Genomic DNA, 24268 nt, shown 5'->3' on the forward strand with positions numbered 1-24268 from the left:
CTGGCTCTGATGCCTCGCCCTACCTGTGGTCCCCCTGTCCAGATCCCAGCGGGGGAAGTGGCAGACGCTACCTCCAAACCACTCTCTCTAGTGACTACTTAGCAGCTCTGGGATGGAGGTTTGAAGGAGAAAAGATGTTTGATTCCACAGACCTGATGCGGGATGATGTATGGAGTGTCTACTCTAGACCCATGTTATCCCTTTCCAAATAGTGAGCTGCAAATAGGATATTTTTTGTTATTCAAAGAAAAATAAATACCGTGGGCTTCCTAATCAGAGGCCCTCCTGGTATGCTTCAATGCAGTCCAGGGCGCACTGATGTAAGGTTTAGCGGTGGAACAGCGAAGGTGCCTTCTCCCGGCCGTGGGTGTTTATAGATGATGATGGAATGCAAACAAGCATTGTTTGGCTCTGAGAGCAGAACTGGGGAAAACTTCATCTAGGCATTTAATTATGCGGGGCAGGGTGGAAATGCGCCTGTATTTCCTCCCCGGCCCATGGCTGGCCACTCTAAATCAAAAGGCATTACAGTGTGTCAGAAGGAGCTGGAACATAACATTTAGCAGAAGTTTTCTGCATTTCTGGTCGTGTTCTTTCCTGCTAAGGCTGTTTGCACTGTGTAATTCATGGATGGAGGTGAATAATGTGGTTGGCGCACGGGCTGGAGTGCGCATGAGCGCGCGCGCACACACACACACACACCCAGATACAGGCTCTGTAGGGTTTACATAAGAAAACAAAAGGATCAAATCTGGTAATTGGGCATTTAACCCCGCCTAGGTAAAAGAAGGGTTGGAGACGAGCATTTCTCCCGCGTATGTATGTATATGGGTTGCACACACAAAGTCAAGGTGCTGGGCCATCGTGTTTGTTTTTGCCAGTTTCTGATGAAATATCAGGGTGCATTCGCTGGTGATGGAGCCAAGGCAGAGAGCTGGAAAGATAAATGATTTAATTCGGGCTGTCAGGTTCTGTTTGTTTGGAAGCAAGGATTCACGAGGAGAAAAAGCACATTAATTGAGGTCTCAAGGTGGTAGTAGAACACATTTTCTTTATTACTGCTTTCTGTGCAGAGGGATTGCCTTTTTTTTTTTTTTAAGTTTATTTGGTCAACTTTTATTGAAGAGGTAGGCCCTGTGCTAGGTGGGAAAACCAAAGTGAATAAGAGCAGCTTGCCCAGCCGGCGTGGCTCAGTGGTTGAGTGTGGACCTATGAACCAGGAGGTTCCAAAAAACATGCTAACTGCCAGACTTGGGGTGGGGTCTGGTGGTTAGATTGGAGGAATTGGAAGAGGTCACTTTAAGAATTACGGCTTTGATCCAAAGAGCAGTGGAGGCCATGGAAGGGCAGCCATGATTATATATGGGCTCTGAAAAGATTGTGCTATTGGCAGCATGGGGAATGGCTGGTAGAGGGCAAGAGTGGATACAGAAAGACCTGTCAGGATTTTACTGGAAGGTCCTGGCAAGAGAGGAAAGTGGCCTGGCCTACCGGGGTGATGGAGAGGAATGCACAGAAGTGAAAGTATTTCAGGGGAAGAAACACTGGATATAGGCTTTGAAGGGGAGAGATGTCCCTATGGTTCGTACAACACGGTCCAGACGTCTTCCTAACTGCCTCCCACAAACACAGCGTGCCAGTATCATGTGTGTCTTCAACTGGCACCCAGCACTTACAGGTGTGGTCCAGGAGTGGTCTGAAGAGTACAGGCTTCTGTGGACATCTCAGCTCCTGGCATCTAGAGCTTCTAAATTTTATTTTATTATTTCATTTTAGCAAATGTCAGAGCCATGTCAGACAAGCCAGTGTGACCCGTGATCAGGTCTTGAGTCCAGCCTTTATTGCTTCTCTCCCACTGAACTCCCCTGATCTGCTCTATGGCAGATATTGTAAATTATCTCATCAGTGTCTATTGCAGCACTTCTTAATTAACCCTGTGGTACTTAGACACCAGAAAGCTGAAAACTACATTTCCCATACTCCTTTGCAGGTAAGGTCATACATGGAATGGTGTCCCTAAGCACACACACCTGCTCCAGACTGACAGGCAGAAATGAGCAGTGTATGGTGGCTGCTAAGTTCTGGCCAACCAGGTGGCAAAACCTTCTTGTTCTTCCAGAGTGTCACCTTCTTTCTCTGACTGCTCTGTTCCTACTAGTAGCACGCAAACCCAGTTCTCAGGCTCTCCCAGGAAATGCCTCTGAGTATCTACTTAAAGTATTGAAGTGGATTCTATTGCCTGCAAATCAGAACGTGTAATTACCTTTCTTTATTGCTATATATTTTCTTTGTTGCTCTATGTGTAGTGTTACCTTTCTCTGGACAAAGTAGGAGCCCATTAAAAGCAAGGAAGAGGTCATGCATTCTCTGTGATGTCAACCACTGTGCTGAAGTGGATGAAACAATTTTGGCCTGCTTGACAGCCAGTCAGCATTCTTCTAGAAATAGATTACCAGATTGTGCCCCAATTTTCCTCTGGGGAACCACATCTTCTCCAGTCTCCGTTCATGTGCGTTGGTGGTGTTGACTCCACCAAGAGAGTCAAGGAGGGGCCTATGACTTAAGTCTGGTCAATCAGTGAATTGCATGCCACTGGCTACCATACTTATTGGAAAGATGGGCTCAGGACCAATCAGAACCAGTGATCAGAAATCATAGGGTGTTTGCTGGGACTGTTGAGAGAAACGGGCATCTATTTATTCTGTCTGTTAGGACCACTGGTGAAAAGGAAGAGGTGAACCAGACGCTGCCGGAGGCTCTGTGTAGGGTTGAGAGTGAAGTCGACTGAAGGCAGGCAAAACCAAGAAGCGGTGGTGTGGACGTTGATTGGGCCTTTCCTGGGGACAAAGCTATTCTTGGTCTCTTCAGCTAGGTAAGCCAATGAAACTTTTTTCTTTTGCTAGTAAAGGGTTTTTTGTTTTTTTTTGTCACTTGCAACTGAATCTGACTAAAACAGGAGTTGTCTCCTGGCTGGCGTGGCTCAGTAGTTGAACATCAACCCTTGAACCAGGAGATCATGGTTTGATTCCCATTCAGGCCCATGCCAGGTTGCAGGCTCGATCACCAGTGTGGGGTGTGCAGGAGGCAGCTGATCAATGATGTTTCATCTCTCATCATTGATGTTTCCCCCTCTCTCTCCCTTCCTCTCTGAAATCAATAAATATATATTTTTTAAAAAAAGAAAAGAAAAAGGCCTTAACTCTATTTTCTTTTTCAACTTGTTGTCACTTTTGCTCTGGCCTTGCTTCAAGTGACCATCAATAAGGCAGGGCACACTTTTAATGATTTGATGGAACAAACAATTCAAATAAGGCCGAGATGCATCCTGACCCATTATCCTCTTAAACAAATTGGCAGCGGCTTCTGGAAGGAAAGAGGCTGCGAGTGAGGGCCAGGCAATGAGAAGGGTGATGTGGCTCTGGGCCCTGGCCTGTGGTAGACGCTAATTGCACTGTGGAGCACTATGGTTGAGAACATGGGCCGTAGCACTCTATGGGGCAGCAGGGTTCCTTGGGTTTGAATATTACCTCCGCACTCATTAGCTGTGTGGTCTCGGCCAAGTTGCTTAACTTCTCAGAATTAAGCTCCAACTGATTTACAACAAAAGAGTCTATTGGCTTATGCAGGTGGAGCTTCCAGGGAGGTGTCTAGCTTCCGGTTGGGCTGGATCTAGTTTCCCAAAAGCTGTAAATGAGGAACCTGTGATGTTCCTTTTCAGTGCTGGCTTCTCAGGCTGGCTCTCCTCTGGGCGGGCTTCACTCTCAAGCAGCTGGGATCATTGTTGTGGGAGTAACATGACCTGGACACGCTCCAGGCTTCTATCCTTCCAGCTCCATTTTCCTGACAGGTAGAGAGCACATCCCAGGCCCATGGCTCCAGCGAAAAGCTGAAGCAGAGCTCTTCTCAGGTCAGCTTGGGCCACCTGTGCGTGCCTGGAGTGAGGGAGTTAGGCCGGCTCACTGAGCCGGGGAAGGGAATGTTTTCAAAGGGAAAGGCAGGGAGGGGGCTGTTACCAGAAGAGGGAACCGGTGCTAACTGGGTAAAAACAACAGATGCCATTTCTTACGCTCCTAGACTGTGTTCTCTTAGGAAAAAGTAGAAATGTAATAGTTCCCACTTCATAAGGTCTTTATAAAATGAAGCAAGTTAGTGTTTGGGTAGCAGATGCTCTTGATGCCCTACCCGTATCCCCTCACCCCTGACTATGTACATGGCCCCAGATTCTAACATCGGCCTCTGCATCCATTTGCCTGGGGACTTTCTCTGGCTGCCAGACCCACTTTGTGCCACAGGTTGAAGGTGCTGGGGAATTAATAACACCTGGGAGCAGAACTGCAGCTGAGTTAGAGGGTCAATACCCTGGATTCCTCACCCTTTGAATGGAGTAACTTGGAAGTGTGTATTCTCCACGTCCTCCCGGTGGTTCCCAAGTAGGATTCAACTCTGGTTGCCATGGTAATGCTTCCTTCATTTCTTTATCTCACTTCCCCTACTTCCTTACCTGTGTTCCCAGATCTCCTCCCAAACTAACATCTTGCACTCAAAACCTCATCTCAGGGAAGTCCAAAGTAAGAAAGACTGTCCTGTCCTTCATTCCTGGACTATTTTGAGCATTCTGTTCATTATTATTATCATTGTTACTAGAGGTCCTGTGCACAAATTCGTGCACAGGTGGGGTCCGGCCACCCCGCCTCGATCAGGGCTGATCTGGGCCAACTGGCCAGGGAGAGGGGCCACGGGAGGTTGGCCAGCTGGCCCCACCCGTGATTGGGGCCAATTGGGGCCTGGCCAGGTGAGGGGATGTGGGGGAGCCTCTGGAGGTCAGCCAGCCCTGCCTCTGATGGGGGAGCCAATCGGGGCCAGGGCCAGCCAGGGGGAGGGGATGTGGGTGGCTGGCCAGCTGGCCCCGCCCCCATTGAGCTGGTTGGCCGGCCACAGTGTGCATCATAGCTACAGTTCATTCCGGTTGTTCTGGTCATTCTGATCGCTTGGCTTTTATATATATAGATAGTTATTTTGAGGTTCATTTTCTGCCTTAGTATCTTTTTAAAAATATATATATTTTTTGTTGATCTCAGAGAGGAAAGGAGAGGGAGAGAGAGATGGAAACACCAGTGATGAGAGAGAATCATTGATTGGCTGCCTCCTGCACACCCCACACTGGGGATCAAGCCTGCAACCTGGGCATGTACCCTGACCAGGAATCGAACCATGACTTCCTGGTTCATAGGTTGATGCTCAACCACTGAGCCATGCCAGCTGGGCTCTTCCTTGCTTTTTATACCCTTCCTCTGCCCCCCAATTTTTCCTTGTCTCACTATTTTTTTTTGTTTAAATCCTCAACTGAGGAGTGAGAATATTTTTCCATTGATTTTTTTTTTTTTTTTGAGAGAGTGAAAGGGAGGGGAGTTGGGGGAGGGAGAGAGAGAAACATTGAGGTAAGAGTCACATTGACTGATTCCCTTCCACTCTCACCCGGACCAGAATGGGGATGAACCTGCAACCAAAGCATGTGGTGTGCTCTTGACTGGGAATTGAACCCTCGACCCTTCGGTCCAAGGTCCAACGCTCTAACCACTGAGCAAAATCAGCCAGGGTGTCTCACTACATTTATTTATTTATTTATTTATTTATTTATTTATTTATTTATTTATTTTATTGTCTAAAGTTTTACATATGTCTCCTTTCCCCCAATTGACCCCCTCTTCCCCCAGTCATTCCCACTCCGGGCAAGTCCCCACCACACCAATGTCTGTGTCCATTGGTTATGCTAATATGCATGTATACAAGTCCTTTGGTTGCTCTCTAACTCCCCCTCCTCTACCATTTGTCTCTGATCTATTCTTGTGCATCAAATTATATTGATCATTATATCCCACATATGAGTGAGCTCATGTGGTATTTATCTTTCTCTGACTGGCTTATTTTGCTTAGCATAATGCTCTCCAGTTCCATTCATGCTGTTGCAAATGGTAAAAGTTCCTTCTTTTTTACAGTAGCATAGTATTCCATTGTGTAGATGTACCACAGTTTTCTAATCCACTCATCTGCTGATGGGCACTTAGGCTGTTTCCAAATCTTAGCTATGGTAAATTGTGCTGCTATGAACATAGGGGTGCATATATCCTTTCTGATTGGTGTTTCTGGTTTCTTAGGATATAGTCCTAGAAGTGAGATCACTGGGTCAAATGGGAGTCCATCTTTAACTTTTTGAGGAAAAAGTTACTGTCTTCCACAGTGGCTGCACCAGTCTGCATTCCCACCAGCAGTACACGAGGGTTCCTTTTTCTCCACATCCTCACCAGCACTTGTCGTTTGTTGATTTGTTGATGGTAGCCATTCGGACAGGTGTAAGATGGTATCTTGCTGTTTTGATTTGCATCTCTCAGATGATTAGTGATTTTGAGCATGTTTTCATATGTCTCTGGGCCTTCTGTATGTCCTCTTTTGAAAAGTGTCTATTTAGATCCTTTGCCCATTTTTGATTGGATTGTTTACCTTCCTTTTGAAAAGTTGTATGAGTTCTCTGTAAATTTTGGAGATTAAACCCTTATTGGAAATATCATTGGCAAATATGTTCTCCCATGCAGTAGGCTTTCTTGTTGTTTTGTTGATGGTTTCTTTTGCTGTGCAGAAGCTTTTTATTTGGATGTAGTCCCATTTGTTTATTTTCTCCTTAGTCTCCATTGCCCTAGGAGCTGTGTCTGTAAAGATATTGCTACGACATATGTCTGCTATTTTGCTGCCTATGGAGCCTTATAGAATTTTTATGGTTTCCCATCTTACATTTAAGTCCTTTAGCCATTTTGAGTTTGTTTTTGTGTATGGTGTAAGTTGGTGATCTAGTTTCATTTCTTTGCATGTATCTGACCAAATTTCCCAGCACCATTTATTGAAGAGACTGTCTTGACTCCATTGTAGGCTCTTGCCTCCTTTGTCAAATATTAATTGAGCATAATGGCTTGGGTCGATTTCTGAGTTCTCTCGTCTCACTACTTCTTAATGTTAATCCTTCCCTGGGGTAATTATAATTTTGGTGAGAGGATGTAAAATGTTAAACAATTACCAAGAAAAATTGGTAACTAAAAAACAAAAACAAAAACGGGTAGACCAAACAACATTTGTTGAGACTGTAAACTTCTTGAAGGGAGGAATGAGAGGATTTTCACTTTGCGTGGGATGGACACACATGAGTTTGTATTCAGAGGGCTTTTTAAAATAAGACAAATTAGCAGACTTTATTTTAATAAAGGAAGGAGACGGAGTGAAATCAAACTTCCTCTGTACATTACATCTGCTTCCCATCTGCAGTTTTAGCCAAAGCGATCATTTTTTATCCACATCCACAACAATTTGGCCTCCCGCATCTGCAGAGCAGAGCAGCCATTCGCTAAATGATACCCTAGTGGTATGAGCGTGTTAATGCACCTCATTTATAAACAAGGAAACCGCCCAGCATCATCTGGACTACCAACCAATTACCAATATGAAATTAATGCAAAACTTATTTCTTGTGGGGGGAAGGGTTTATGAATAAAGATGGGTTTTCTCATTAATGGAATGATAGCAATTCAACAAATTACACATTTTCAAGTGTGGCAAATCGTGACTTGGCAATATGACAGGAATGCATGTGGAAGAAAGTTTGGTTTGCCTTGAGAAAACCAACCACAGTGAATTTGGAAATCAAGAACTTTCTGGTTTGGGTTTCCATCTTCAGACTTTTGTATACTGCACAGCAAGGAGTCGGCAAGGTGGCCTGGGTGATCTTTTCTCAATGAGCTCACGGCGCCTTCTGTTTCCCAAGGGGTTGGCTGCCTCCATCTGTTCTGGGCCCCTGAGGGGGTAGAAGGGGTTGGCTTGTTTTTCTGTTGTTGGGAACCAGCAAACAAACCTCCATATTACTGTGCTAATGCCAGATGAGCAAACCTACCGGGGAAGAATTTTTTTCAGAACTGAGGGGCTGCCCAGGAGGGGAGCAAGCTGGGCAAAGAGGAAGGCGTTTTATCACAAGTCTATCCAGGTGGCGCTCTTTGGGCCTCTCAGTTTAAAGAAGAGAGAGCTGGCAATTTAAGGGGAGCCAAGTGTTTGTGGCTGGAGGCCAGGCTTATTTATACAAGCATTCCCCTGTTTGTTGCTCAGAGGAGAGCCCACCTGCTCCTGCCTCTCCCTCGCTGGATGTCTCTGCAGGCCCTGGGCCTGCTCCGTGGATCCATGTGTTTGGAGATGGGATAGATGAAATTTCAGGGAGAGAAGTCAAGTCACGAACCAGAAGTCTTTGGTTCAAGACCCAGCTCTGCCACCTGCTAGATATAGGTAAGATGGGGGGAGTCAGGAATCTCTTGTGAATCAAATTATGTTGATCATTATATCCCACATATGAGTGAGATCATGTGGTATTTATCTTTCTCTGACTGGCTTATTTCGCTTAGTATAATTCTCTCCAGTTCCATCCATGCTGGGACCTGAGCCTCAGTTCCGTCATCTATAAAACAAAAATGATAATAGCTTCCTAGCAGGGTCCTCTTGAAGAGCAGATGAGCTAGTGAACATGCAATCAGTTTATTTTTTGTTTGTTTTCTTAAATATATTCTTATTGATTTCAGAGAGGAAGGGAGAGGGAGTGAGAGATAGAAACATCAGTGATGAGAGAGAATCATTGATTGGATGCCTTCTGCACGCCCCACACTGGAGATGGAGCCCACAACCTGGGCATGTGCCCTGACCAAGAATGGAACCATGACTTCTTGGTTCATGGGTCAACCCTCAACCACAGAGCCATGCCGCTGGGCGCAACCAGTTTGTAAATGAACATATCTCACAAATGTATCCTTATCACCAATTTGGGCAGTTAGGGAGAGGAACCACTAGCTCTCTCTTCGGGGGGATATGTGAAACGATCATATAGGAGCAGTGCTGCGATGGGTCAGGTTAGAACTGGGTGGGAGAGGAGGTGGGTCCCAAAGTTTGGGTTCAATTCTTACTACTTTGTAGCTGGGTGGCCTGGGGCAGGTTGTTTAGCATTTCTGAGCCTGTTTCCACATCTATTAATGGGGATCAAGAGTCCTGATCCTTCCAGGATTATTGTGAGGAATAAAGTCATTCATTCAACAAACAGGAAAGGGGATCCCAGAGATAGAATTAACTTCTATGGGAGTAGAAGTGGGACCTGAGCTGAGACCAGGTGGCTGCAGGAACAGATGGCAACTTGAGTTAAAACACTATATAGAAAGAGCACTTTACCTAGAAGGGGTCACAGGAAAAAGGGGGGCATATGTAATACTTTCAACAATAAAGATTAAAAAATAAATAAATAAAAACATGTCTCCGGGTGAGGATAAAAAAAAGATAAGGGGCCCTGGCCAGTGTGCTCAGTGGTTAGAGCATTGTCCTGTGCACTGAATCTATGCTATGGATTCCATGTGACATGGATTTGGTGACCACATGTGTTTGGACACTTCATTTACACATCTAAAAAAAATGAATAAGAGCATTTTACAGCCCTAGCTGGTTTGGCTCAGTGGGTAGAGTGTCAGGCTACAGAGTGAAATGTCCCAGGTTCAATTCCAGTCAGGGGCACATGCCCAGGTTGTGGGCTCGATCCCCAGTAGGGGGTGTGCAGGAGGCAGCCAATCAATGATTCTCTCTCAACACTGATGTTTCTATCTCTCACTCCCTCTCCCTTCCTCTCTGAAATCCATAAAAAAATAAAAATATTTTAAAAAGCATTTTACAAATTTCTATAGTGCCTAGTATAGATATTATCTAAAGGACTTTATGTAGCCAGGAAGCCTAAGAAATCCCAGGTGTTGGGCCCAATGTTATATTGTCTAGTCCCTTTACAATTAATATTTATAGGAGTGGCACTGCAGTGGGATTAAATGGGGGACAGCATGAAGAATGCATCCTTCCTGCTCCCAGCCTGGAGGCACCGAAAACAATAGAAGGAACAATGGAGGAGAAGCCCCTCTGTTCAATATTGGTGAGATCAGCACTAACTTTGATAACAAAATAGACTTTCTGTGAGTCTAATACTTTTCTTAAAAAACGATTGTATTTTTGAAGCCAGGTCAGTCAGCACTATTTGGGCCTGAAGTTAGTACATTAAATTTCATCTCTCAATGTTCTTTCCCACACCATTTTTTAGAAAAAAAAAAATCTTTTTCTCCTTTATTAAAATCTATAGTGGCCAGCACAGATAAGGACCACAGATTTGAAGCACCATTCTTCAGGTATCCAGAAAAGTGGAGGATGACTTTTTTTATTTTTTAAGATCATCTGACACATGTTTGAAAAAATAAGTCCATCTCAGAAAAACAAAACAGTATTTAGGCAGAAATCGAATATATTTCCTGAATATCTAGTAGAAGCAACCCTATTCGCAAGAAAACAGCAACTGCCTGTCTTTCTAAAGAAATCTTTTTCTCTCGCTTTGTTTCCCCTCTGAAATAATGAGCCGATGTTTGTGACATCACTGGGTTGCTGTGGGAATGTTTATTTCACAGAGGATTTCGACCTCAAGTGGGGAATTTACAATAGGAAGTGTGAACTCCTAGGAAAACCCAACGGGTTTGAAGAGAAATGGACAGCAGTTGGAAAAGGATTCAGAAACAAAACAAAATAAATTGCCTATAACAGGTTGTTTCAAGTATTTTTTTGTGAGGACTCAGATACTTGTAGGAGCATCTTACACAGATATGCCCATTTTTATTTGAAATTTGCTTACTATAAATACCTGTACAAGGCGTCGGGGGGAGCCAGTAAGGAATGCCTTTTTGCAGAAACAAACTTTCAGCTGTACGCAATCATTAAGATTGAGAAAAAGGTTGGTTTGGTCCTAATATACCATCGTCGTGTGTGTGTGTGTGTGTGTGTGTGTATTTACATTTTTATAACATATGCTAGACTTAATAGAACAGCTCGATGTAAAGCATTGTGACTCAAGGGCCTGAGTTTTAGTGCAGTAGCTACAAAATCCGTTTTCATTTTTAACTGTTAAATCAACAGAATGCCAAACTGGAGCCTTTCTTCCTGCTGGGGCAGTATTGTCCCCTAAATCCACTTTCCAGTTCTCTCAGCCTAGCCTAGTTTGATGTAGCGTTGACTTAGCTTAACTACAGCAACTGGCAAAAGGAAGTGGGTTTGCATTTGGGATGGGAGGCGGCGGCCACGGGTGTGCATGTGCCTGCGTGTGTGCGCGCGCGGGGGACGAGAGGCGCCGGGAAAGAAAGAAAATCGAGATGTAGCAACTGAGTGAAAAATAATTTCTCCGTGGCTGGAACAGGGGTCTCTCTTCATGGGAAGGCAATTTTAGGAATTAAGGGGGGAAAAAAATCTTCCAAGAGGGTGGGAGCATGGCCAACCAGGAGGGCTCGGGGCGTAACGTAGAACCCGTGCGTCTCCGCGGGCATCTCTCCCCCCCGCCCCCGCCCCGGCTCCGGGCGCCCCCCTCCTCGCTCACCCACCTGCCCGCGGCCGCACCCGCGCTCCCTGCCGTCCCGGGGCGCGCACGGCCCGGCGGGGAGGGCGGCCTGCGGCTGGGGGGGCTGCAAAGGTCTGGCGGCGCTGGCTGATTTAGTGGCCGGGGCTGTAGTACAGGCTGTCCCCGGCAGCCGGCGGAGTCAGCGCGCCCACGTGACGGCCCTGGCTCTCCGGTGAGCTCCCCAAACAGACGCACACCCAGCCACACGCGCGCGCGCGCGCGCACATCCACACACACACACACACACACACACACACACACACACACACACACACACACACTCACACACGCACGCACCCCCGCGCGCGCACACGCCCGCCCGCTCCGCCGCTGCGCCCTCCATCCAGCCTCGCTCATTCTCTCGCCCTCTCGCTTCCCCTGCGGTCTCTCGCTCTGCGCGCACACATCACACACACGCACACGCACACACACACGCGCACACACGCAGCCGGCACAGGCGGCGGCGGCGGCGGCGGCTGCCCAAGTCAGGACGAACCTCTCTAGGTACCGTCTTGAGAAGGCGGCGGCGGCGGCGGCGGCAGCCCGAGCATCCCTCAGCCGGAGAGGCAGCGCCGCCAGAGTTTCCGTTCCCTTCGCCGTTCCCTTCCCCTCCTTTTCTTTATTTTCGAGAGAATTTCTTCTTCGCTTATTGGTTTAATTTGATTTTGAAAAATTTTGGTTGCTTTTTTTTCTGTGTGCTTTCCACCCCCCCCCCCCCCCCTTTCCTCATTTTATTTGCATCCAGAGCATGGCGGGCTGCGGGCTGTCGGAAGATACCTTCTTCTCTTCCTTCTTTTACAACTACGGCTCCTCCTGGGAAACCCCTTCCAACCAGGTAAGGGGTGGCTCAGGGCCGGGAGGCTTCGCGCCCCATGCCCCCCGCCGCGCGCTCACTTGGCACTCGGCGGGGAGGCAGAGGCTCGGGAGGGGGTGGGGAGGCTGGGGGGCCAAGTGGGTCGCACTGTCTGGGTCAGTGCCAACCGGAGAGAGGAGGTGTCCCTCTTCCCCCAGCACCAGCTCTCCAGTCTCCAGGGTCTGTCGCGTCCCTCCGGTGCCCAATCTGCCACCGACACCTACCCCGCCCCCACCTCCCAGCCCAGCGGGGACCCAAGAAAGAAGCTGGAGCCGGCACGTTACCCCGAACAACTCCGGGCAAAACCAGGGAACTCGAGCGCAACCTTCCCCAAGTCGCCGCGGGCGCCGCGCCCCTGTGCGCCCGGCGCCTGCCCGCCCTCCAGTTGCGCCGAGGGGCTGCGGAGCAGCGAGTTCCCCGCGATGTGCTCTTCCTCCTCCACTCCCCCCGGGCCCGGAGCCACCTCTTTCCCTAAAATGGCTGCAATCTCAAGTGGAGGCGTCCCCTGACCCCGCGGATGGGGGAGGGCAGAGTGGATGCTCCAGTGCCCATAACCCCGCGCCTCCCCCGGCGCGCACAAACACCCCAAAACCACACACACTTAACTTTGATGACTGTGCAATGCAGTCTGGCTGCATCGTGCCCTCAACACTCCCCGCCGCCGGCCTCTAGGTGTGCATGTCGGTGTGACGGGTGGGGATTGGGAAGCGGGTGGGGGGTAGACTCCGGAAAGGGGGGGCGTGGAAGCAGATGGGTGTTAGCGGGCCACTGGCAACCTGGAGAGGCAGGCGTGTGCTCAGGTTCTAGGGGTGCAAAAGCTATTCTGGGAGGCAGAGCGAGAAAGAGAGGAAAAATGCCTTTTAATTAAATAACTGTTGTAGTCTGCTGCCCCCACCGCATGCTTGGTGAAAGTCTACAGGCATCTGTCATTCCCAAACTGCACGGGGAAGTGGAGCTGGAGTCGAGGGAGGAGGTGTGTGTGTGTGTGTGTGTGTGTGTGTGTGTGTGCGCGCGCGCGCGTGTGTGTGTGTGTACGCGCGCGCGCGCTCGCGTGCTCTGGTCCAGGCTGGGAAAGTTGGGGCCGGAGGCGAGGGGAAGGAGCAATGGTGAAAGGCACAGCAACTCGGTGGGCGGTCTGGGGCGCGGGGGATTCCCAGGCTGGCCGAGCGCGCGCCGTGCGGGTGGTGGGGGTGGGAGGGAGAACGGGCCGGCGGGGATGCGGGGTGTCCAGGGAAAGAGCTCAGTTCGGCCCGTCTCGCCCGGTCGCCGTGGCGTCTCTTCTTTCCAGCCCGCCTGCCAGCCTCGGCGGTTCGCAGGGCCGCCCGCCGCACACGCCGGCTCCGGCGCGCTCCCTCCCGGGCCCCGGGCTCAACGCGCTCCTGCGAGCTCCCGGCAAAATAATGCAAACCCTCTGGGCAAAACAACTGAAAAATGTGCTCCGCCGCTCCCGCGTCACCCCTAGTTTTCCAAAATCCTGAAATCGCCCAACTAGTAGTTGCCAGGTGAAGACCTGGAGTACCCGGAGTGGCTCTCCAGAAAGCGCCGTGGCCGTCCCCGTGAATAATACATCAGGGCGCCTAGGGAGCCTTGGAAAGGCTCCTGCCGCCGCGCAGCAGCGGGAGACGGCGGCGAGCTCTGGCCAGACCGCCGGGCCGCCGCCGCGGGCGGGGGCGTCTGGGCCGCTCCCGGGAAGTGTGCCGGCCGCTCTGGGGGCGCGGAGCTCGGGGTGGAGCTGGAGGGCGGCTCAGGCAAGTGACAAGGGGGTTCCGGGCGAGGCAGCCGGTAATAGGAGGCCCCGCTGTAAGTAGAAACTTGCAGGAATGCCGGGGTGGTCGCGCCGGCGCTGGAGTTGGGGGGCTCCGGGAGTTCTATGGCTTTCCGTGACCGGCCCCGGGGGCCTTTTCCAGGCCACCCTGCCCCGTCTGGCGGGGCCTGGGTGCTCTCCACGCCTCCGGGTGCGGGGTGCGGGCTCCAGATTGCCGAGAGCCAACAACCCCTTCGGTTTTGCAAACTCCAGCTCTCCAGGAGCGGGCGTCCGCGCACGTGTGTGTGTGTGTGTGTGTGTGTGTGTGTGTGTATGTTTGTGTGTGTGTGTGATTGTCAATGAGTCAGGAACCGACCGCAGCTCGCCTTTAAGGACCAAGACTGGTAGAGAAAGGCTCGACCCCACGCACCCGGCACAAGCCCGGCGGCGATTCAGGATTTCTCGGCCGCGGCACCCCGCGCCCCGGCCTGGAGTCAGATGCGTTAGGATAAGTTCCCCAGTGTATCTCCGACCTGCACCTCGGGGCCGCGCCAGGTGTTCTCCTCCGAAGGAGACCGAACGGAGACTCGGTGTGAGGAAGCACGCAGAGATACCGCTTCCCAGCGACGGGAGGACTGGCAACAGCTTTAATGAGATAGGAAACAAGTCGTTTAGAGCGAAAGGCTGCGGCCAGATTTTGCAAGACAGGCAGTCACGTGCCAACTCCTTGGAAACCAAAGGAGGTGGGCCGGAGGGAGGGGTGCGGAGCAAGATTGGAGCGAAGGAAGGGGAGAACCAGAGAAGGGGGTGCGGACGGCGTTTTAGCAAGAGGAAAACTGTCGGGTTCTTTGGGTAAAGTTAGTTAAACTTGGCTTGGAAAAGCGTTTCCCCCCAAAAGCAAGCTCTTTCTTCTAGGAAGGGAGCCTCATGCTGCTCAGAAAATCGGAAAGAATTTCTGATCTAGCGGCTGGCGCTGCTCTGGGGAGAGGCGGACTCGCTCACGGGCGGGGATTGGGTGGTGTGCTACCCTTAGCGCAGTGGAGTGGTATGGTGGGGAGAGGGAGATTATTTGAAATCTTGATTTCTTCTTCCAGTGGTGCTGTATGAACTTTAAGATAAAGTACAGAAACAAATGAGCGGTGGACATCATTAGAGGAAGGTGCCCTCAAGTGCTACAGAAGCTTTAGTCGCTGGGGGTAAATGCAGCCAGGCAGGGCGGTTTCCTATGCAGCCATCCACCATTTCCAGGGATGAGGCACATACGTGCGTAAGGACCCAGGTTCTTATTGATTCCCAGTTTGCCCTTTCAGCGTTTGAACACGGGCAAATGACTGAGAAACGTACTCCCAACTGTTCCTACGGAGGACACACACACACGCACACACACACAACACTTTAGATCGCATTTTGACCCTGGGCAGGGCTGCTAGGGAGAGGCCCAGGCCAAATTTGTAAGAGTAAGACTTATTCATGATTTTTTTTTTGTTTTTACCTGAATTGCTGCCAAAAAGCTTACAAATCCTCGGTTCCCTAAAAATAGCAATGCTCTCCAAATATAATTTGTTTACTCTACCTCAATTAAAAATAAAACTCTCTTCCTAGTGTATAAAGTACTTATGAAAGTGAGGGTTGCCTGTACTAAAAAAAATCAAGCTTTTTATTTCTAGATCAATATGATGTGCTCTCAACATCTAATAACATGTAAAAGGAGCCTTTTTACAACATCAATAGCAGGCAGGCATGTCTCCCTAAGAAGCTCGTTTCCTGGAATCACAAGGCATTTTTTGATTACTTTCATTTTCACAAGAAACCTGATTATGACACCTCTGGTTATAAACAAGCAAGTAGAAAACATAATGAAGGTGGGGGTTCTTTATCGAGAGACCTGGACATTTGGGAACAAGGGTTTTTTTTTCATTGCTAAACACAAAAACAAAAACAATCATCGTTGACTGGAAGGATTTTAGTTTATTCTGTGACGTTCTATTATTAAAGCTGGGGGTGGTGGGGATTGGGGTGATTTTTTTGGGAGAGAGCCCAGTGTGTATCAGAGCTGAAACTGCATCTGTTACCATTTAAAAACCGGGAAATTCCATCTTATATCCGAGTAGACCATGTTGTAGATATTTTGCACCCACTTGCCAATGTGTAAAACATACCATAGGGAGAGTGTGTGTGTGGGGGACAAGCATCTGCTTAGGTGGAATTTATTTCTTCAATTAAAATGAAAACCCCAATTAAAGTGTGTATGTGAAATGCCTCTGATTTGGCTCAGTGCAGCAGACAACAGACCATTCTTTAATTTACAGTTTCACGCCTAGGGATGGCAGTAGTGCCAGCTTCCAAGCCCAGCTTCATCTTTTCATGTTGTGCTTTGCAACCTGCGCGTCTCGCCTGCAGTTGTTTAAGCTTTCTGTCTCTGTCGTGAAGCTGACCTCAGGAGTGGTCATTATGGCCTGCAATGTGGACCTAGGTCACCTTATTAGTTGTCCCTATGTAAGCCCAAATCGAAGCAGGCCAGGTCTGTATGATATCGAGTCAATCCATTGAAAGTGAAAAATGGAGCCAATTAGCCGACTGCTTGGGTGTCCATGGGGCCAGACGTCTGACTCGATTCACCCGATTGACCAGGTGCTTTTTTTTTGTTTTGTTTTGTTTGTTTTGTGTGTGTGTTTTTTTTTTTTGGTTATTGGGTAGCTGAACTTCAGTTTGTGAAAAAGACTTTATCAACAGACTTGACTATGCTTTTTAACTTTTCTTTCTCTTTCCCCAAACTCCTGCCGCTCCACCAGATTTTCCAGACTGGCAATATAAAATGCACCCTTATAAGGAGACACATATTTCTCCGAGTAGGCAGTGTCTGTGTGGAATCCAGCCCTGGACTTTTGTTAGCCAGTACCTGTAATTCTCTGTACTCCCTCTATCTTTTCAAGCAGGATAGACGTTTCAATGCAGAATCATTAATGGATGTGGGTAAGTTGTTGAAAGCTTGTGCTGACTGCCATTTTTTTTTTTTTTTTGGCTTGGCAATACTTCCATGCACATGGGTAGCCAAAGTGGAAAGCAGCCCACTGAGGAACCCGTCTTTCCCATCCAGTCCAAGGACTATAAAGGATTTAGTATTTCCCTCCCTCTTTCTGGGTGTTTCAGAATTCGTAAAGTGGTAACAATGTTTGGATCCCTGGAGATGAGCCAAGACTTGTAAACGTCCTCCATTTACAAAGTTGTTAGAAAGCCAATATCTCAAAGTTCAAAAAATAGAAACTGGGCTTCTATACATTGTAAACATTTTTATTTTCCTGAAGATGTATTATGATCTACAAAATAGGTGTCAGATACATTTCTATATATTTGCCTTTAGTAGATACTTTTTAGAAATCCACCTATAAATCCAGCTCCCCTGACCTCAGTTTTTCAAATGTTGGGTTCTTTTAGGGAGACCCAAAAGTAAAAGAGACTTGTAATAACTTGGGTTTGTTGGGAGGTCTTCCAGTAAGGCTAGCTTCCTTAAGGCAACCTCTTGAAAATATTGCTTACTTTTCTTTACAAAGTTCTATGAACCTAAAGCTTGGGAACCAAAGAGTGGTGACAATAGCTATCATTCATCAATGATGTTCCAAACACTTTACATGTATTTGACTCATTTAATCTCCATGGCAACATAAGGGGTAGTTGCGTTTATTATTATTCCCATTTTACAGATGAGGAAAATAAGGCAAATAGAGTTACATACCTAGCCCAAGATCTCAGTGCTATTTAGAGGCAAGACTGGGATATCCTCCAGGCAGTCTAGTTTAGAGCCCAGAGTTCGAACTTGCTCTTACTCTCTATATTCTGCTGACTCTCCAGCACAATCTAGAGACATTGTGCGGCCTCATGCACATTTCTAGCAAGTGTGAGATGGTGTCATTCATTTGCCCGCTTCATGAAATAGCGATGATCTCCTCTGTTGGCCAACTTTCTCCGTTTTTTTTTTTTTTCTGGTGTTTTATATAATCAAAATAGAATGCTCTTGTGAATGAGGCAAAGTCTTCTTTTTTGGTGAATCAACCATAACTCCTTGATCTTTCCTTTTTCTTCTCATGGTGATAGACTAAAAGTTTGCGTTTACCCTTCTTTTTTATTTGAATAGTTGATCAGTTTGAGAGACAGACAGGGTCTTCAGTTTGGCAGCTCCCAGCCTCAAATGGTTATGATTTCGTGGAGTGGTCATTTCAAATGTACATATCAGGAAAATAGCACTCCACGGAAGAAATGCAATTTTAAGATCCATTAACAGAAGAATTTTATAAATAATCATTCAGATACAGCAAAATCCTATCACACATATACATATATATATATTCACATATATATTTCGAGGCATAAATTCACTCTCTCATAAGCAAACCCATATCACTTTGGGTTTGCAGTGTATATATTCATGCTTGTGACTTAGCCTGAAATTCACCTTTCTCATCATGGCCATGTGATCAGGTGTCTTCCGTACCGAATCATGCACCTAACATTTATGTCCATCATGAACTAATGCCTTTTAGTGGTTCATCCCTCATATTGTGAGCTTCCAAAATACAGGGGAGGGGAAGTATTAAATGTCAGTAGTTACGGCAAGACAGTCTCCATGAAGAAGGCAACGCGTTTCCGCTGGCTTCACGCGCCTGGGCCCTCGCGGAAAGGTAAAAGTTCAGGCTTCGCATCGGAATGAGAACGGGGTCACCTACCCTTTGCAGTCATCACCCAGAAAGCAGGACTTCCTCCCAGGGAGACCGCAGGAAATCAATGGCCACACTTTGCCAGTGAAGAGGTGAGCGTGCACAGCAGCCGGCATGAACGGAAAGGGCAGCAGCACAGTGATTTGCTTTAGAAGGCAGAGTGACGTCCTGGTCCCTTCAAAGCATTCACATGTTTGACATCACAGTTACATTGAAATATTTCTTCCTTTTGGATCCTATGTTTGAAAAAATAAAAAGGGAGAGGAGAAAACGCCATTCGGCGATGTCCCCATCTTTGCACTTGAAGGTGATTATTTCAGGACAGCACAGTGTGTGGAGCGGGTACCGGACCCCGCCTGCCCTTATTTTTGCATTCCTAAGAAGTGACCTGGTTGTTAAAAGTTACCGGATTTCTGTTTGTCTGACATGAGGGGAAGCTTGCTGTGGGGGAAGGCTCTCTTCGACAAGAAAGTGTGCCCCAGGGGTCCAAGGACGGGAGAGGCTCAGGGTGGGGAGTGGTTGGTCGCTGATGGGAAGGGACATGTAGCTGTGGAAGCTCAATGAAATGTGGCCGTGCAGGTGTGCCGCTCCGACAGCTGCTCCTCTTGAGCGTGCACTTCGGATTGCTCTGTGAGCACATCTTCTTGGAGGTTTGAAATAGAGTACTGCAGGTAACAGCTAGGGGGCAAAGTGAATGTCTGGCTTACAACTGGGAGAAGACCAAACATCCTTACCATCTCTTGCCTGAAAGAGTACCAGCAAGTGTGTTAGTTGTGCATCAGTGACACAAAACGAGCAAAAAAAAAGCAAACACACACACACACAACCACACCAAAAGGCACAAAGAAAAAAGAAAACTCTCACCCAAAAGCTCTACCACATTTTGCTCCACTTTTATTATTTCCAGTAGCAGTTTTAGTTCCTAATGTTAACAATGAATGATTATGATTCCGTAGTTTCGTTTACAGCATAAATTAGCGTTTTGTTTTCTGTTACAGCTCTTGAATGAGGAATTATAATGTATAATTTGCCGAAAATAGATGTTATCATCTCTTAGGATGAGAACAACCACATAAACTTGAACAAATGATAAAAATGGAATCAATTACATTTCAAATGGAAGTAGTTTACAAACCTCCAAATACAAAGTGGCGGTAGTAGCTGGTTATTGTAACAAATAATTAGGTTTTTTTTTTTAAACAACATTTATTGAATTCCATTGATGATTTTGGTAATTGTTCCCAGTCGACCGCGGCCCTCCCTCTTCCAAAATGAAACGTGGCGTGGAATGACAGCGCTTTATACATTGTGGCCTGCCTCATTACTTAGTGCTGCAACCAGAATGTATATTTATTGGCCTATGGAACCCTTTCTGAGTAACAGGGAAACATGGAATTGAATAAGATGATAGTTGGTGGCTTAAGATAAACACCCAAGGGATGGTGATTGAGAGTGTTGTTAGGTTCCAAAGAAAGAGAAGACACTAGGAGTTAAAATGGGTGTGAGTACATGTGGAAGGGGGGAACGTTTTAAATGATTTAGCAGAATGACATTATATTTTTACTTCAGCAAGAATTAATTTCACTTTGCCACTCCAGCACTCTCCTCGCCAGAACCCTTCTCTCTTATATTGTCCTTGCTTCTGGGTGACTCTCAGCTCCCAGTGGGCTGAGTAAAGCTCCTTGCGGGAGGAACCCTGCCTGCCTCGGTTCTGGACCCCCATCATGCCTCGCCTGCAGTAGACAGACAAACAGATGGGTTGCATACACGGCGAAGTTTCAGGAAACAATTTTCATAACATTAACTATCTCACTTTATTCACTGTTCTTTGTTTCATCTCTTAGGAAGATGATGGCAATTCTGCCATGTTATTTAAAATTTATTATTATTATTATTATTATTATTATTGATTTCAGAGAAGAAGGGAGAGGGAGAGAGAGATAGAAAGATCAATGATGAGAGAGAATCATTGATTGGCTGCCTCCTGCATGCCCCACACTGGGGATGGAGCCTGCAACCCAGGCATGTGCCCTGACCGGGAATTGAACCGTGGCCTCCTGGTTCATAGGTCGATGCTCAACCACTGAGCCACGCCAGCTGGGCTGCCATGTCTTTATTTTATTTTATTTTTTTTGCCGCCGTGTCATTTTTGAAAATGGAATTTGACTGGGAGAATAAATGAATCCGGTCTTCATTTAAGCGTCCCCAGGAAAGAACATGATTGGTTTATGAGACTCACTAGACCACTTCATTTTTAAAATAAAAAATTAGGAAGTGAGTGTATACTTCAATTAATAAAGTCAGAAATGATAAAGAAGGAAAAATGGGGATCTGGGGTTTTAAAATTTTTACAGTTTTTTCTTTTGGTAACTGCTACATGCTGAGTGGGGTCATTCATTTTTGATTACTTCTAAAAGATTAATCCATTTCTTTAAAGTTAATATGCAAAGAAATATGTTCAACATCACTATTTTTAGACCCCACCATTTAGTCTGAAACAAATCAGTGGTGCATTATAAACACACAAGAATGTATCTAATGGCAGGAGTCAGGCTGAACAGATGCTAAGAAAGATGCTTCGTGTGAAGTCGAGGGAGCTGCAGGAGGGGATGGAAAAAATCTACAAGTCGGGGGGCTTGTGAGGTGAACTGTGCAGAGACTCTCACCATTGAGTATGTGTGTGTGCAGTTCAGAGCAGAAGAGTAGGAATGGCAGCCATCCCTAGAATGGTTGTAAGGATTAGATGAGGCCATGGACTTAGGAAGACCTTGTTATTAGTGAATAAAGGGCCGAGTCAGTCGGTCCTCAAATGTGGAGGCAGCCCCTCAGATGCCTGGCAAGTGGTAGTCTCTCAGTAAATGCTAATATTGCATCAATGATAATAGAATCCATGTGCTGAACACTTACTATAACATTCCAGAAAACGTGTTAAGTGCTTTACGTAGATTAACACATTTAGTTATCATAATAGCCCCAGGAGGTGGGTACTATGAATAGGTCATTACATATGACCTATTACAAATGAGGTGCTGAGGTGCAGAGAGGTGAAGGGACTTGCCCAAGATCACAGGGCTAGTAACTGGTACAGCCAGGATTCGTATCCCTCATGTCTGGCTTCTAAGCCTATGTGTTGTTGTTTTTTATTTTATTTAAATTTTTTATTGATTTCAGAGAGGAAGGGAGAAGGAGAGAGAGATAGAAACATCAATGATGAGAGAGAATCATTGATGGGCTGCCTTCTGCACGCCCCCTTCTGGGGATTGAGCCTGCAACCCAGGCTTGTGCCCTGTTTCGACCGGGAATCAAACCATGACCTCCTGGTCCATAGGTCGACGCTCAACCACTGAGCCATGTCAGTCGCCAAGCCCATGTTTTAACCATCATGCTAGGCTGCCTTCAGGTGGATGAACCGGTGGATGACAAAGGAGACTTGAAGATGAGTAGAATGTGCTGTCTTTAATATGGGTGTGAGTTTCAGGCAGAACCTCGCCAGAGGTGAGAGAATCGCTAGCTAGCTTTCTTATACCGGGTGTGGGAAAACGTAGGTTTACAGTTGTGAGTCCGTGAAACAGTTTATTTTTGAATTATTATTTATTTATTACTGTGTTATTTCTTTGTATTATTTCCACATGAACAACTGTAAACCTACTTTCGCCCACCTGTGTGCACTTCAAGAAGGGAGCAGATAGTATTGCCGTGGTCATTTGGACGAAGGGGAGTTGCCTTTTGGCAGGAAGAATCACAGAGGTTTTAAAGAAGGCTGTGGCATTTGATTTGGGCTTTGAAGAAAGGGGAGGATTTGGGCAGGTGAGAGCCGGGGTGGGAATCAGGGGGCATGCAAACAGGTGGACGGCACAGGGGGAATTTGCCAGGGAGTAGTTGTGAACGGTTGTCCTCTTGGGTTGATTTTTTTTCATTCAACAAGATTTACTGAGCACCTACAGTGTGCTTGTTCTTGCCCTCAAGGAGCTCTAATCTGCTAGGAGAGACATAAATCCCACGGTGTGCATGACATCTCCAGCCCCCCTTCTCTGTGGGCATCCCTCCCAAGTCCCCATTCTAAGTACCATGGATAGTACTATGGTACTATCCTAGATACACATACCTATGATACACATACCTATGATAAGGTTACATTTATAAGTGAGACACAGTAAGAGATTAACAGTAACAATAATAAAATAGAACAATTCCAACAATACACTGTATTAAAAGTTATGCGAATGTGATCTTTCTCTGTCTCAAAATGTGTAACCACCGATCTGATAACCCGTTGGCTACTCCGTGACCAACGTGGGTAACACTGGTAGCATGGGCGCACTGGACTGAGGGATGATCCATGGCCCTGCTCAGTGGTGCCAGATTTCATTTCGCTACTCAGAATGACACATCATTTAAAACTTAAGAATAGCTTATCGAATTGTTTATTTCTGGAGTTTTCCATTTTTTATTTTCAGACCACGGTTGTTGGTGGGTAACAAACCACGGAAAGAGAGACCATAGATACGGAGGAGACTGCTGAATATAAATCATTTTGTCTATCTATCTATCTATCTATCTATCTATCTATCTATCATCATCATCATCTATCTACCTATCTATTCATCTATCTACCATCATCTCCTTTAAACTGTGTAAAGTGCCAAGAAAGGAAAATAAAGAATGTGTACAGCTAATAGAACAAGTGAGGGGCAGGGTCTGCCCTACTCATTGTTTCAACTTTGGAAATGTCCAAGTGAGGACCTCTAAGGTAACTGTCCACTTGGCCCTGGGTGGTACTGATTCTCCCACCAGCAGTCCCCCTCCCGCTCTCTTACTCAGCTAAGGGAAGGAGCTGGCAGAGCTGGGTCGTGGGGGTGAGTGTCTAAAGCAGAGTTGCTTTCCACTCTTGTCACAAGCAAGCATGACAGCTTTCAAACTTACCTGAAAGTTAAGGTCCTTGCCTCATTTAAATCTGTTCTGTTGACAATGTCAAGGGAATGGTATAATTAGTAAATCAAACGCAAAGTTTTATCTTGGGTTTTATTGCACTTTGGTAGCTTACTAAACTTTTTCTGGATTAAAATTAGTCACCCAAGCTAGAGAATGAAATAGCATCTGACGTTGGGGACCCTCTCTGAGGCCCACGCAGCAGTGCTAAAGACATTTTGACTTCTCTCTTCGTGCGATGTCCCAGTAAAAGGGGTACATTGCTTTGTGAAGCAAGCCGAAAAACATTGTAAAAGGAAATGGAATCATCATTACAGTGAAGGCATACTAGGAAGTAGGACTCCATTGCTAATTGATTTTTTGACCCTGCTCATAACAGTGGTATTAGGAATATTTTTAAAATTATTTCCCCCGATTAAACTGGTCTGAAAGAACAAGTTGCTAGCAAAAAAAAAAAAAAAAAAAAAAAAAAATGGGTTGATTCTTTGTTCACAAGTATTGAAATATTGACTCATTTCCTCAAATCTTGGCCATCTTCTTTCTTTTCC

At 46.7% G+C, this 24268-nt stretch overlaps 1 protein-coding gene across 1 annotated transcript in view; it reads left to right on the forward strand.

Annotated features, from left to right (window-relative positions):
• Positions 1-11894: 11894 nt before the first annotated feature.
• Positions 11895-24268, forward strand: part of PPARGC1A (PPARG coactivator 1 alpha) — a 655554-nt gene continuing 643180 nt past the window's right edge. The window contains exon 1 of the mRNA XM_081083143.1: positions 11895-12317. The gene's annotated coding sequence lies outside the window, so the exon portion shown is untranslated. The remainder of the gene's footprint in view (positions 12318-24268) is intronic.

This window comes from Myotis nattereri (genome assembly GCF_964212035.1).
Source record: "Myotis nattereri genome assembly, chromosome: 1".
In the NCBI taxonomy this organism is placed as follows: domain Eukaryota; kingdom Metazoa; phylum Chordata; class Mammalia; order Chiroptera; family Vespertilionidae; genus Myotis; species Myotis nattereri.